Here is a 14166-nt window from a genome sequence, read left to right on the forward strand (position 1 = left end):
AGACATTCTGCCCTATTGCTTAATTAGTGAGGGCTCAAGTGTTTCTCCAGTGTCATAGTAACAGGAGTGGTCTCAGAGAAGATTTTGGGGCCTTATTGCAATAGAATGTGCAGAAAGAGGATTTAGGGGAGGCTAGAGGATTTAGGGGAGAAGGTGGCCTCCTTACTAGCCCCCAAACTAGGCAAAGGACAAGCACACTGGCCCATATTCTCAAGATATTTAGGCACCTAATTCCCATTGAAATCCAAGGGGAGTTTGGCACTTAAATATCTTACACAAGCAGGGATAGTGTCTCCAAGCCTTCTTGAGGGAAGGTGACTACTAAACACCTTTCTAGAAGATGAGGCATGTAATGTAGTAAATAATGATGGTGAGAGACCAGCATTGCACAACATCTTGGCTGCATCTAGACTGGAAAGTTTTTCCACAAAACCATGTGCTTTTATGCAAAAACTTGCCAGCTGTCTACACTGGCCGCTTGATTTTGCGCAAAAGCACTGACGTCCTACAGTCCGAAATCAGTGCTTCTTGCACAAATGCTTTGATGTTCCCATTTGGGCAAAAGCCCTTTTCCGGAAATGTTTTTGCGCAAAAGGGCCAGTGTAGACAGCTAAAAACTGTTTTGAGCAATAAAGCCCCGATGGTAAAAATGGCGATCGGGGCTTTCTTGCACAAATCCGCATCTAGATTGGTATGGATGCTTTTCCTCAAAAAGTGCTTTTGTGGAAAAGCGTCCGTGCCAATCTAGACGCTCTTTTCCACAAATGCTTTTAACGGAAAAACTTTTCCGTTAAAAGCATTTGCGGAAAATCATGCCAGTCTAGACGTAGCCCTTCAGCAAAGGATTCAAATCAGTCTTGAGCTTAATTTAGTTAGAGCACAATGACACTCTCTGGTTCTGCTGGCAAAACAGACTATAAAGTTGACACCCTGTTACTTGTCACCTACAGAATCAAACAACAGTAGAACCTCAGAGTTACGGGCACTGTCTGGGAATGGAGATTATAACTGAAATATTCGTACTACTGAACAAAACAATATGGTTGTTCTTTCAAAAATGTACAACTGAGCACAGACAAGTATAACTTTGAAAATTTACTAGACAGAAGAAAAATGCTGCTTTTAATCATCTTAATGCACATGAACAAGCACAGAAACAATTTCCTTACCTTCTCATTTTCTTTAATTTCCCCCCTTTATTGTTTTAGTCCTAAACATTTTTCATGGTACTAGACTGTATTTTTTGGGGGGGGGGGGTGGTTTTTTGGGTGTTTTTTTTGTCCCTTCTGCTGCCTGATTGAACAGTTTCAGTTCCAAATGAGGTCTGGGGTTTGACTGGTAAGTTTGTAATTCTGGTGTTTGTAACTCTGAGGTTCTACTGTATTTCTAATTGTTAGATAGCTAGAAATGGGCATATCTGCTGAAAGAATGTGAGTTTGAGAAGACAGCTGTCCTTTCCCTCCCTGAGAATCCTTTGGTGTACAGTGAAAGTCAGTGTTAAGTTAATTTTTTTTCCCCAACATTACTATGAGGTGGTTTACACTAGAATATTAGACCAGTTTAACTACTTCAGACAGAGGTGTGAAGAATCCACACTTCTGAGTGGAGTGAGGTGACAGAACTAGCTACTGCCTCATGGGAGGGCGGATCACCTACTTTGGCACGGTAATCCCTTTGGTTGGCATAAGTAGTATCTACACTTACCTGCTACAACGGGTCTCCTGCAGTGGTGCCACTATAGTTTAAATGTAGACAAACTATTTAAAAGTGCCTCCACACTCATCTGTTCTGTCAATCTGTCCAGTCAAAGCAATATTCACTTCCTTACTTCCCAAAATACATTTTTACCATCTTTAACACCAGGTACCACTGCAAAACCAATACAGATATGGGAGAGTCTAATGTGGCTGCCCTGGTTCATCCACTTCTAATGGAGCAGTTAATTAAGTTTCCTGTGCATGTGCTTAGCTTTTCCTTCCCAGCTCCAATAAAGACAATGAGCTTCTGTGGGTGTAACTGAACACACATATTGAAAACAATGGTATTGAATAAGTGTAGCAGAGTTATCATCAGACCTGCAAAGTCTTTATTACTGGAGACAATGAGCAAACTAGAAAGAACATAACCTGAGTTCCTATTCCAGGATAGAATTTGTATGGATGGCAATTAGGAAACAATATATGTACTCATAATTGGCATAAAACCGACATGAAAAACTTTTATTATTAACAACAGCATCCCAGTAATGCCTAGAGACCCCAGATAAGATCAGAGACTCATTCAAATAGGAATTGTGCAAGTATGGAAACTACACCTCGCCTGAGGAACTTTCAATCTAAATAGATCAGCGGAAGTGAGGGAGAAAAGAAGCAATCTGATCCCTATTTTACAAATGAGGAACTGAGGCAGAGTCATTTAAGTAACTTAGTCTAGGTCACACAGGAACTTTGTAGCAAACCCAGGCATCAAACCCGGAAGGCCAGGAACAATGATTTAACCACATGCTCAGACTTCTTAGGTAGATTCACCATACTGAAAAAATGACCCCTCCCACGTCATTTATTTTAAACATAGATTTTGTTCAGTTCCATAAAATCTATGTGGGTTCTTGAAAGTCATGAGCTTCCAAAGGCTACTTCTACACTGTTCGTTTTTTGCAGAAAAGGAAATGCAAGTGAAGTGCTCATTAGCAAATCTTGCACTCTCATTTGCACATTCTCTTCCGATCCTTTTTGTGGAAGAGGTTTTTGAAAAAAAAACAAAAAACCCCACAGTGAATAGGAATAAGGGTTCTTGCGCAAAAGGTTTTTTTTTTCCAAAAAATGTCCCCATTTACACTGCATTTTTTCCATAAAAACCTCTTCCGCATATGCAAATGAGAGCGTAAGATTTGCTAATGCTCACTTCATTTGCATTTCCACTTCTGCAAAAAACGAATAGTGTAGACGTAGCCAAAAGGAAGCTTAAAAACCTGTTAAAAAGGGAAGAATCCTAGGCACTGGGGTTATAATAGTGGAGATGTTTGCAACAAAGGGAGACAGTTTACATAGAAGCTGAAGTTAACCTATGGAATTCACTCTTGCAAGAAATAAGTCTGATCACAGACTTCTCCCCACTTGCAGCAAGAAATGCAAACTCATTTATTTGACTGAGCTGCTTGTGACAGATGCAATAATCACAAACAACAAAAAACCCATAAGCCAACTAAACATTTTCTCCTAAAAAAAAGAAAGAAACATTTTGCATACCGTGATAAGGATTAGAAAAACAAACAGAGTAATGAATAAGTGGCACCCAGTGTGAAGTTAATGCATGGGAAATCTTGTGGGGGTTGCCTCTGCTGAAATAAACTTGGTTAAGAATAGTTAGAGAGCACAAAAGCAAAAGTGAGTAAAAAAATTAACAGAATAAGTTCTTCATTTCAGCCTATGGAGGAAGTTCTGAAAATGAAGTAGTGCAGCTTCATTTGGCACCTAGTGTGTATAAGACCTGCTCCAAAGCTTACTGAAGACAATGGAAGTTTTTCTGTTTACTTCAGTGAACTTTGGAGCAGGCCTATAAAATGGATGAGCCTCATTTCAGGAAAGATCATAAGCATTCAATGAGTCTACTCTACCATTACTTAATTGTACGGGGTCCTAACTTACCACTTACCAGGCCCAAATATGGAAGGAAGACCAAACTGAAGGACACAAAAATATTATTCATGTAGAACACTTAAAATGTTGTGAGATTACTGTAATCAGCTCTACATCTAATCTCCCTCTTATGACTCTGCATTTGTAATCTTCGTCATCTCCAGCAATAAAAGTGGAAGGACAGAAAATTTGCCATTTGATGGGTATAAAGGCGAGATTGGAAGGTGAATGACAATTTTGCTCCATGTAAAACTTCCAGCAGGCTCAGAATGTAGGAGCAGACTCTGAATATAATCTTCATAAATGGTCAATTTTTCATAAATAAAAATGTGAACTGTAGCTTTTCCTGGTGAATTTAATAAATGCAGATATGAAAAATATATTTGTCAGACTGAATACTCAGACAGCATAGCAAAAAGGATTGAATGTCTTAGCTATCAAAAGTCTTGTAATAACAGATGTACAGTATAATAAAGTTCACAAGTGGGCTAACAGAAACGTTTCTCATGATTTCATGACTTTTTATGGTAATTCTTTCTTCTGAGCATCAGCCAATACACTCGAGTCACTCTTGAACTCTTCATTAAGGACAGGGTCAAGTGTTGCCTAAAATACATGTATTCAGAACTTGTCTCAGTTCTCTCATCCAACACAATGACCAGTGAATATTCAACAGTGAATCACTAGATTCTACTTCACTTTTTCACATAACTGAAGAAGATTAAAAACACTGAATGACAAAATATAGAATGTATTGTATCAGAAATTATACATAGTTCCTAGTTCAATGGGGAAATGCTGATAGGCACTTTTGCCTACAGCACTAAAATTCCCTGCTCAGTCAGTGGGACTATTCAACAAGCATTGTTTCTCATAGAATGATTACTTACCAGCATAAAGACCCTAGGTATGAAGCTTTAGATGGCAAGGTCATGAGCTTTTTTAATATAGTATTAAGATGCTTCATTGTGTGGAAAATAAATATTACAAAATAAATATCACAGAACAGCTTTTAGTCTAACATGCTATCGCTTTCAATAACTTTCATCTCCGAGGTTGAAATTTCCCAATTTGGGGCCAGACTTTCTACTGCCCTAGGTTTCCATTAAGTACAGCAGAGTGAGGGGTGCTAGTGAGCTGGTTGTGGCTCCCTGATTCTCTGGTTCAGCTTTGGCCCTTGCCCCTGTAAGAGAATCCTAGATGCTGCTCTAATTAGTGTGGGCTAGTCATGGGCTTCATTGACCTTGGAATTTTTCTGATTTGTATGAGGAACAAGATCATTTCCCTGAATGACATTTCCTCAGAATGACAAGAGCACAACGTGGCTTACATCTGTCTTTTAAGTATCACCCATTTTCAGCTGTGCCAAAGCACAGCTCAGCCACAGGCATCTTTGTATTAGCTTCAGTCAGAATACAATGGGGCCCTAGGGGCCCTCTTCTGCAGTTAAATACACGCTTAACTTTATGCATGTGAGTAGTTCCATGGTGAAATACAACAGATACCTCTTACGCAGTCACAGTGCCGGATACTGCTGGGAGGAGGGCTATTTCTCCTTGTGCTGCAGCTTAGCTCCATTGTCACTAAGCTGTGCACCCAAAATGCAACAGTACGCTGATATTCGGCTGAAGTACCCTATGAAATAAATTCATCCATTGCTTGCTGTAGCATTCCATGGAGCGCAAATGAGGCCTGCTGCTCACTGAAATCCACCATAACTGAGTACGGCTCCTTACTCTTCCGTAGAAGCATCTGGGATTTTTTTCCACATAGGATAATTCTAGCTCCTTTATTTTATACTAAATAATCCTTTTTAAAGACTGATTCATCAGAGCTCATCAGATTTGAGGTCAAAAAACTTTAAGGGACTCCATAATCTTTCCACATATAGAAGTGGCCAGATTCAGAGCTTAGTTAAATCTGGACAAACCTTATTAGCATCACTAAATTTCCTCTGGATTTTCAGAATTTGTACTAGAATGCTTAAATAGAAACTTTCACACGGGCAGGTATTACAAAGCATGTAGTTTTCAGTGATTTCGCTCGCACGGCACTTACACTTATGTAGTCACGTCCTCTGCAGTCAATCAACACATGTAGACTAAATATCAAGCCAGAAGTGTGTTGCAATGTGCATTAATGGCACCAAGGTAATGTTGGAAAGCTGAGATTGGTCAGCAAGCAAATGTGTTGCCTGAGGTTAAGAAAACTAACATCCCTCTGCCCCTGTGGTTTTTGCACCTGAATCATATGAAAGGGAGATAAAGAGAGTTGACTGCCTGTTCTGTCAGTGTGACATCAGCTGTGCTGTCATCAAAAAGTTAATGTTTCTTCATTTACATTTTGGAATAAAGACACCTTAAAAGCATTACAGCAAATAACAAAACCACAGAGGAAGCCTAAAAATGACTCATGAAACCTGTTACCACACACACACACCAGTCCAGGCCTATATAAGCTTTATAGCTGTGACCATCAGACACAGAAGACCTCAGATTTTCCTTTTTCAGCAGTGACCATCTGATAACACCATGAAATACATCCTTCTCTGCATTGCACCGTTCTTGCCTGGAATTCTTGGTCTCCCAGGTTCGCTTAAACCAGAGCCATGGAACTCCAACAACCAGAAGCGTATAGAGGTATGTCATGAATGGGCTATCTGTCAGGCTGTTCAACTAACCCGCAAATATACTGCTTTTCCATTGTAAGTCTACATCTTAATAATTATATTTCTTTCCAGAGAGCAGGTGACATTGTATTTTATTTCAGTGGTATGTAGTTGTTACAAGTCAGTTGACAAAAAATAGAAGGTATAAAGTAAAATTTTGAAAGCCCCCTATGTGAAATTGCAAAAGTGAATTAGGACCAGGTATTAAAGATATAAAATTACCCAAAGATGAGAGAGAGAGCGAGAGAGAGAGAGAGATCATGGCTATTTTTAGTAAAAGTCAGGAAAAGCTTCCATCAATTTTTCTTTTTTGCCCATGTCCTCTCTGTGACTTTTACAAAAATGTCCATGAAAAAATCTTATCCTTAATATTATTTATAAATGACAGGGTGGTATGATTCTCATGACCACTAAGGGTCTTTTATAATACCAGATGGGTAATATAAAGGGACTTTACAATGAATGTAAATTTACACCCATTTTAAGATCCCTTTACACTACCAAAATGGTGTACAAAAGGCACTGGTGTAAATGAGAAGTAGGAGCCTAAGTTCTTAGGCCTGAAAAGGTCCAGGCATAAGCAATTACTCAAATCCAGAACTAACTAACCCTTGCACAACACTCTTTTGTGTATTTCATAAAAGACAGAATAGAGCACTGCAGCATTTTGATATGAAGTAAGATTAAGTACAGAGTTCTCAAAGGAGAAAGGTAGTGACAATTTTAACACAAATCCACATTGTTATTTTAGAATCATAGAATACTACAACTGGAAGGGACCCCGAGAGGTCATTGAGTCCAGTCCCCTGCCCTCACGGCAGGGCCCAGTACCATCTAGACCATCCCTGAGAGATGTCTATCTAACCTGCTCTTAAATATCTCCAGAGATGGAGATTCCACAACCTCCCTAGGCAATTTATTCCAGTGTTTAACCACCCTGACAGTTAGGAAGTTTTCCTAATGTCTAACCTAAACTTTCCTTGCTGCAGTTTAAGCCCATTGTGTCTTCTCCTAGGCTACGTCTACACTGGCCCCTTTTCCGAAAGGGGCATGGTAATTTCAGAGATCGTAATAGGGAAATCCGCGGGGGATTTAAATATCCCCCGCGGCATTTAAATCAAAATGTCTGCCGCTTTTTTCCGGCTTTTAGAAAAGCCGGAAAAGAGCATCTACACTGGCCCCGATCCTCCGGAAAAAGCGCCCTTTTCCGGAGGATCTTATTCCTACTTCGAAGTAGGAATATTTAAATCCCCCGTGGATTTCCCTATTACGATCTCAAAAATTACCATGCCCCTACCGGAAAAGGGGCCAATGTAGACGAGCCCCTAGTGTTCATTTATATTGGAAAAGTGGTCTCATATCTGTCTGAACTGTTTCCCTTTTATGACAGAGTACTGTGATTTTCTAGGGATCTAGTAATTGAAGTATAGTCAAGGATCTGGATCTTATACTTGCCGACAAATTGATTCTTTAAGGTATAAGAGAACACAACTGGAGATGAACCCTGAATCTAAAGTTTCTTTTTATTTTCAGGATTATCTGCACAGGTTCTTTCCATCTATTAATAAAGTAGGTGGTTGGGACTTAGAAGAGAAAATTAAAGAGATGCAGAAATTTTTCCACCTGACTGTAACAGGAAAATTAAATTCACAAACAGAAGAAATGATGGCACGGCCAAGGTGTGGAGTCCCCGATGTATTAGATTACAGCACATTTCCAGGAACTCCAAGATGGAGGAAGAATGTATTGACTTACAGCTTGGTTATATGCCACTTTTGTGCATTTTGTTTTGTTTTAATGCTGGCATATTATTCCATGCCTTAAATGACAATAATTTCTTTTCTTTTGCTGCTGAAAGGATTCTGAATTATACACCTGATCTGCCTCGTTCTATGGTGGTGAAAGCGATCAAAAAGGCATTTCAGGTGTGGAGTGATGTGACTCCACTGAGATTTCAAAACGTTGCCAGGGGAGAAGCGGATATCCTAATTCGTTTTGCACATGGTGGTGAGGCTACTGCTATGTTTTTAAGAATCCATGAATTACATTTATTTAAAGTTGAAGCTATACTTTAAAAGCTTACATGTTTTCATACCCAAAGGCTGAAGAGAGAACAATTATTTTCATTCTGAGTTCATCCGATCTTTATCATGTCCTGCAGTTTTATATTTGTGTATCAGTTTAACTAATCAACCATCACAAAATCCCTTGGAAGTTCAAACTGTAAAATGAGGAAAATAGTGTCAACGTATATGTGATTGTAAAAGTACTCCTCTGCTAAGATCATTATTCCTATATATGAGCAAACAAGGAGTCTTCACACTTGTGAACGGTTTAAACACCTTGGTCATATGCCTCAAAACATTTTTTTTGCCTCATTAGAGACAAACACAAATACAACAGAGCTTCTTTCCACTGTAGTCCAACGCAAGGGGGACTATTTTGGATTACAGTTTTATTTTAGGCTTCTAAGAAGTCTGAAAGGGGGAGAATGTGTGTGTATACGCACACATGCACATACTTTAGTTCCTCTCTCACTACAACTACAGGGCACCCCTCTTTCACAAAAGCCTATGCAACTGAAGCACCGATTAGCATATTGTCATGCTTCATTTGCATAATTCATTAGTGGCCATTTTTGCGCAAGAGTCTTTGTGCAAAAAAGAGCCATCTACACAGCTCCTTTTTGCACAAAAACACACTCTTGCGCAAGAGCTATTCTTTCTGAAAAAATTGAGAAGAATGGCTCTTGTGAAAGAGGGTGTTTTTGCCCAAAAAGGAGCTGTGTAGAGGGCTACTTTTTGTGCAAAAGCCTCTTGCGCAAAAATGTCCCCTGATTAATTATGCAAATGAAGCAGGGAAATATGCTAATCTGCACTTTGTTTGCATAGGCTTTTGTGCTAAAGAGATGCAGTGTAGACATACAAGTGTTAGTCCTCCTCTTAAGTGCTGTTTACACTAGTTTTTTATTTTGATAAAGCTATGTCCCTCGGTCGGCCGTGTGAAAAATCCTGACCCTTGAGAGTCATCTATACTAGCCAGTGTAGACTAGTGCTAGGTCAAGAGGAGACTTCTCCCATTGACCTAGCTACCCCTTCTTGGGGAGGTGATGTACCTCCACCAAGGAGAGAACTCCTATTACTGTGGGCGCTACTTATGCTGAAGTGCTACAGTGGTGCAGCTGTAGCATTCTGAGTGTAGCCAAACCCTTAAAGATTCATTCCCAAACATCCAATAGTACAATAATGTTGTAGGCAGAAGAGGAGAGTCAACCTTTTCCATCCAACCTCCACTCCAGCTGAAGATCCAGACACCTCAGCCACTCTTACGGGAGATTCTAACAGAAGACACATTAAATTAGTTTACCAAATGAGAGGCTCAGTTTTTCAAAGCAGTGGTTCCCTAAAATCATTCACTTGAAGTAGCACAGGTAGTGCAGGTAGCATAATCTATCCTTATTATTGCCCAATGCTCTCAATTCTAGGACCTTGCCTTCAGATGCTTATAACTTTGCAAAACTTAAGCCAGACATTTTCTCACTTGGTTTCAGCCTCAGGCTGAAATTTTGGAAAGTTTCAGAGAAGATGATTCAGCCATTACTGAGAAAATGCCCTCCATAAGACAGAAGTCCATGGGAAAAAATAGTTTGCAATCATGGAATTAAAAACCGTACCATAATGTGCACACACATGGGAGCTGAGTTCATTGAACAGGCAATCTTAAGTGTGACATTTCCTACCTTTTGAATGTTTGACTTTGCAACCTTAACATTATTTTAGTCTCATTTTAATATATTATTATCTACAATGAATAAAAGCAAATTCTAAACTTCAAGATATGTAACTGTGTTTAAAATGAATCATTGTGTTAATTGATGACATATTAATTTCCTTTCCTATGCAGCACACGGCGACCAATCTCCCTTTGATGGAAGGGGAGGAGTACTGGCTCATGCCTTTGCACCAAGCCCAGGGATAGGAGGAGATGCTCATTTTGATGAAGCTGAGAAATGGTCACAAAATCATATAGGTAAAGTATTTCCTGTGCCCGTCGCAACAAATTCAGCATTTTCTTCCTATAACTGTTTGTCCCTCTCTCTTATATATAATGTAACATACTTACCTTTGCCTGCCAGAGCATATATATAAGGTCTGTATTCTGTGGAGCTCAAATCACTTTACAAAAGTGGGAGAGCAATATTATCCTGGTGTTTTTGTAAGTTAGACACAACTTTAAGTGATTGTCAAAAGTGATCTCCATTAACAAAAGGAGAGTCAGGAATAGATTGCAGGTTTCCTGACTTCCCATTCATGGCCTCTGAAAAATTCTTACTAAAACATGGGAGAGCAGATAAACTTAAATTAAACCTATAGGATTTCATCACAATGAAAAGATGTGAATTCTTCTGCTTGTGATTCTCCGTTCCATTGTATGTTAACAATTCTTTTCCTCTTTTTATTATATGAAAAATTTAGGAACAAATTTGTTCCTTGTTGCTGCTCATGAATTTGGCCATTCTTTGGGACTGGGTCATTCAAATGTTCAAGGTGCTCTGACGTACCCTATTTATCGCTACTGGGATCCAAACACCTTCGTCCTTCCAGATGACGACAGACAAGGAATTCAGCGATTATATGGTAATTTCAGTGTCAGATGTTAATTTTGATATAAAAAAATACCAAAAAGGGACAGATTTTGTCATACTTTAAGTACCTTACTCAGACAGCCAAACTGATTTGAATGGTCTACTCTCTGAGCAAGGTACTACTCAGTGAGAGTACCTAAACTTAGATCAAGCCAACATGATATACTTTATCCCTTCCGCCTATTCTTTCTGGAGTCTAAGAGCAAGCTGTCCATATCGCAAAACCACCTAATGGAGTTATAGACCGGGACTGACAAAGGGTCCCCTACACACCAGTGCTTTGCAGAAATCAATGATGGCATGCTGCTAACCTAACTGCCAGTGAGTAGTACCTTGCTCTACCAAAGAGGATATTGAAAGCAGTATGGCTGCTTGCTGAATGTGAGATTGTGCAATGTGGCTGTGTCTAGACTGGCCAGTTTTTCCGCAAAAACAGCTGCTTTTGCGGAAAAACTTGCTAGCTGTCCACACTGGCTGCTTGAATTTCTGCAAGAACACTGACGATCTCATGTAAGATTGTCATTGTTCTTGCGGAAATACTATGCTGCTCCAGTTTGGGCAAAAGCCCTCTTGCGCAAATCATTTGCGCAAGAGGGCCAGTGTAGACAGCACAGTACTGTTTTGCACAAAAAAGCCCTGATGGCTAAAATGGCGATCGGGGCTTTTTTGCGCAAAAGCGCGTCTAGATTGGCACAGATGCTTTTCCGCAAAAAGTGCTTTTGCGGAAAAGCGTCCACGCCAATCTAGATGCTCTTTTCTGAAAATGCTTTTAACAGAAAACTTTTCCATTAAAAGCATTTCCGGAAATCATGCCAGTCTAGACGTAGCCTGTAAGTATGGCAGAATCTGGCCCTCACATCACTGTTCTCGGAGTCAGGACCTACTCATTCTAAGTTACAGTGGCAAAACTATGCTCTAAAACTATGGCACTTGTGTGTGAACATTTGCTTCCATCAGACACTTCACAAAGGGACAGCAATCATGGTACATATTTCTCTGAATTTTGTCTCAAACAAATACCTTATTATTTCCGTATTTCTATTCCACAGGCAGAAAAAGAGAAAACTTCTAAAGAACCATGGTGTTTTTAAAGAGAATGAAGAAGTCAGCAAGTGTACTTTTCTTTCACACCAGAAATGTTTCATTTTATTTCTTTAAATGGCAAATGTTTGAAGATCAATTTCTGCTCCTATACATTTAGGCTACGTCTAGACAGCAGTTCTATTTTGGGATATCAAAAGTATCCACAAATAGCTATTTCGCATCTTTAAATGCACCCATTACTTCGGAATATATTCCGGTGTCCCTGTAGCCCTCGTTCCATGAAGGTTAAGGGACTTGCTGGAATAGCGCTTTATTCTGAAATTTCAAAATAATCTATTTCAAAATTAGATTGAAATAAGATATGCAATTTGCGTAGCTCAAATTGCGTAGCTTATTTTGACCTACGGGTGCAGTGGAGATGCACCTTTACTGAGATTTGAAAACCTCTTTAAATGTATTCAGTAGTTTCTATGAAAATAAAAATTCTCCCAGCACTATTCTGCCATCCTACATTCCTGTCTGTCAAACGCTGGTGGTTTGCATTTCACTGGGGGGCTCGGTGACTACTATATGGTCAATGCATGCAGGACAAAAATTGTCAGGTGGGTGCTTGAAGTGCATCTAACATCACGACTTAGGCTCTCTGTTCCCAGCCCATTCCCTTCTCCTCCTTACTGCATATACATACCCAGACTCTGAGTACCCTCCACAAGGCCCAGAGAAAGCATGTAAGGCAGTGAGTGGTTCACAAAGTGTGGTCTGCAACCATCTTGCAGGTAAGCTGCAGGCTCTGGGTTCACACACCCCTATACTGGGGAGCCTACACTGGTGCTCCAGCTCTGCAGCTCCCCTCTTGGGGGAGGATCCTCATGGGCCAGATCTAGCTCATGGGGACAGGAAGCAGCTCCATGCACTCCCACTCCTCCTCCTCTGAGCAGGGGGATTGGCAGTCCAAGAAACTGTTCACCTGAAAGCTTTCCCTGCTGCTTCCATTGGCCAGATTCATGGTGCCTGAGAGCGACAGGAGGTACAGAGCCAGGTAAGTGTCGTCCCCTCCGCCCCACCTTCATATCCAAACTTCACACTCCCATTCCCGTCAGGCACCATTACTTTTTACCCTGCAAGGTAAAGTAAGGGCTGGCAGAGCCTTGAGAAGATTGGATGGGTGGCTCACGGACTGGTGGTGTTATCGAGTTAACATCAAGTCAACTCAGGGATGGTCTAGACAGTATGTGGACTGAAAGTAGGAGAAGTAGCAATCAGCTTAATCTGCAGCAAGGGAGATTTAGGTTCAATATTAGGAGAAACTTTCTAAGTAACTATAAAAACAGTTAAGCTACGGAGTAGGCTTCAAAGGGAGGTTCTGGAATCTCCATCACTGGAGGTTTTTAAGAACCAGTTAGACAAAAGTGTGTAGGAATACTTGGTCCTGCCTCAGCACAGGGAGCTGGACTAGGGGGTCTTTCTAGGTCACTTCCACCCTGCATTTCTATGATTCTCTGTAGAGCTTAACTGGTGATCATCACAGCAAAACTGACCCTCCAGCCTTCACCCAGCTCCCGTCCAACGTGAATTATTAACAAATGAGCTGGTCCCTGATATAGAGAAGTCATAAGACCAGTGAGCCTAGCAGCCCTGTCAGTGATATCTCAGGACAGCCATTCCCTCATAGAACAGTGGGGGAAGCTAGGGGATCCAATCGTTCCTCCCTGATAAAGGTCTGCAAAGCACAAACAGGGACTTAGCTTAAAAAAGCAGAGATGCCTTCCCTCAATCACTATTACAGGCACCTATCCTAAGTCTGTAAGTAAACACATGGGCTACGTCTACATTGGCCCCTTTTCTGGAAGGGGCATGTTAATTTCAGAGGTCGTAATAGGGAAATCCGCGGGGGATTTAAATATCCCCCGCGGCATTTAAATAAAAATGTCCGCTGCTTTTTTCCAGCTTTTAGAAAAGACGGAAAAGAGCGTCTACACTGGCCCCGATCCTCCGGAAAAAGCACCCTTTTTTGAATAAGTAGGAATAAGATCCTCCGGAAAAGGGTGCTTTTTCCGGAGGATCGGGGCCAGTGTAGACGCTCTTTTCCGGCTTTTCTAAAAGCCGGAAAAAAGCGGCGGACATTTTTATTTAAATGCCGCGGGGGATATTTAAATCCCCCGCGGATTTCC

The sequence above is a fragment of the Pelodiscus sinensis genome, chromosome 1, assembly GCF_052426305.1.
Source record: "Pelodiscus sinensis isolate ZL-2025 chromosome 1, ASM5242630v1, whole genome shotgun sequence".
Classification (NCBI taxonomy): Eukaryota; Metazoa; Chordata; order Testudines; family Trionychidae; genus Pelodiscus; species Pelodiscus sinensis.